This window comes from Grammomys surdaster, unplaced genomic scaffold, assembly GCF_004785775.1.
Source record: "Grammomys surdaster isolate TR1022 unplaced genomic scaffold, NIH_TR_1.0 215, whole genome shotgun sequence".
NCBI classification, from domain to species: Eukaryota; Metazoa; Chordata; class Mammalia; order Rodentia; family Muridae; genus Grammomys; species Grammomys surdaster.
Window position 1 is genome coordinate 1635536 of NW_021604660.1, and position 2119 is coordinate 1637654.

Consider the following 2119-nt stretch of genomic DNA (forward strand, 5'->3'; position numbering starts at 1 on the left):
AGAAAGAAAGAAAGAAAGAAAGAAAGAAAGAAAGAAAGAAAGAAAGACACATAATGTGACTAAAATCATCAGCATTTAGTATCTCCTGTTTTGTTGTTTTTTCTCTGAATAACCTTGCACGAGCCCATATAGCCAAGATTTTAATTTTATGGTGTTTTATTAGATTTCATGGTTCAAGAGCACATGGTTGAGACAAGGCCATCTAGTACCAATTCAGCTCAGAAAGTCTCAGTTGTGTATTTGCCCATTAACAGTTTGGAGAGCATGATGGACAGCATTTGAGTAGATTCAGATACTGTCAGGAAGCCTCTGTCTGTAAGTCTAAACTGAGACAGAGACTTGACTAAATTCCTAATCGTACCAGTGAACTCAAATTGATCACACAATTGTGTTCCACATGTCCTATAAGCTCCCTTCCTCCCTCCCTCCCTCTCTCCCTCCCTCCCCCCTCCCTCCCTCCCTCCTTCCCTCCCTCTTAGGCCCAGGTGTTTATTTCCCTTACATGTAGGATGGTTCACAAACATAATACAAGGACTTCAGCACTGTAGCGGAGGGAGTATCCCAGGCCTCTTAGAGTAAGAGGCTCTTGGCCTTAATGTATACTGAAATTCAGACCCAAAGGCTCTGAATTTCTACATCGCACATCCAGTAGAGCTTGGGAGTGAAACTAGACCCAAGGCCATCTAAATGACAGGCCAGAGTGACATGAAGCCCACTTCCTGTGCTCTAACCATGGGTTTCCATCCCAAACCTACGGAAGGTGATTTCACTTGTTAGGGCCCAAAGGGACAGTCAATTCTACTCCTTCCACTCCCCAGGAAGCCACCTTGGTAACATATTTGATTGTACCCATTGTAAGTGGTAAAGGGATTGGCCTGGTCTCAACCATTATGAGGAGGTGTAAAAGGCTCAGGAAGGTAGTGTGGGTTAGGCCACAAGATGGGACAGATGATGTCATCCGAAGCATGTGACTGGTGGGAGCAGTTACTAAACTTCTAGGCAACCTAGTCTAGGCTATGCAGGCAGGTAGAAGGATGGGCAGTGCTCATTGTTTGACGTTGATGATGTCCACAAATTCAGGCTTGAGAGGTGAACCACCCACGAGGAGGCCATCCATGTCAGGCTGGCTAGCCAGCTCTTTGCAGGTTGCTCCAGTTGCAGAACCTCCATAAATGATCCAGGTGCACTAAGCCACCCTTTCAGAGACACTGGATTTTAGCCATGCCCGGAGCTTCTCATGTACTTCCTGGGCCTGTTGAGGGGTTGCAGTCTTGCCAGTCCCAATGGCCGACACAGGTTCATAGGCCAAGACCACCTTGTTCCAGTCCTTCACATTATCTGCGAAGACCTTGATTTGCTCGAAAACCACCTCAGTGATGCAGGCGATCACTCTGAGCCCCTCTGCTAAGGCATGATTCATTTTCTGTCCAATCAACTCATCTGATTCCCCCAAAGACATGCCTTCTTTCTGAGTGCCTCAGCATGACCCAGGTGGCTCCTAAGTTTTTGATCATGCCAGGGCTGATGTCCCCAGTGAAGGCCCCATTGGTCACTTTGTAGCAGTTCTGTGCAGCCACAGCAATTTTGGGATCCAGATTCTGCCTGACAAAGTTGATGTAAGGGGTTGGCAGTCCACAGACCACCTCGGTGTCTGCAGGCACTTTGCATTCAGGATGCAAATGAGTTCTCCCAGGCACTTCTTCCACCCGTTCATCTTCCAGTTACCCCCCATGAAGATCTTCCTGGAAGGCACCATTGGACTAAACTCAAGTCTCTGAACTCTCTCTCTCTCTCTCTCTCTCTCTCTCTCTCTCTCTCTCTCTCTCTCTCTAATTTGAACACTTGGATTCACTCGTATCCTGAAAAAAGAACTCCCCTGTATTTTATATGAAAGAATCATATTTTAGGTATGGTGGTGAAATAGATGATGGATGTGTGTGAAACTGAGCAATGTAATCTCAGCAATTTGTGAGACTGAGGCAGGAGGATTGTAAATCCAAGGCATTCCTGAATTACAGAAATTCCAGCCTAGGAACTTTAGTAAGAACTAGTCACAAGAAGAAAAGAAGAGAAGAAGAGAAGAGAAGAGAAGAGAAGAGAAGAGAAGAGAAGAGAAGAG

At 46.1% G+C, this 2119-nt stretch overlaps 1 pseudogene; it reads right to left on the reverse strand.

Annotated features, from left to right (window-relative positions):
- Positions 1 to 1045: 1045 nt before the first annotated feature.
- Positions 1046 to 1774, reverse strand: LOC114625335 (annotated as a pseudogene).
- Positions 1775 to 2119: the final 345 nt, after the last annotated feature.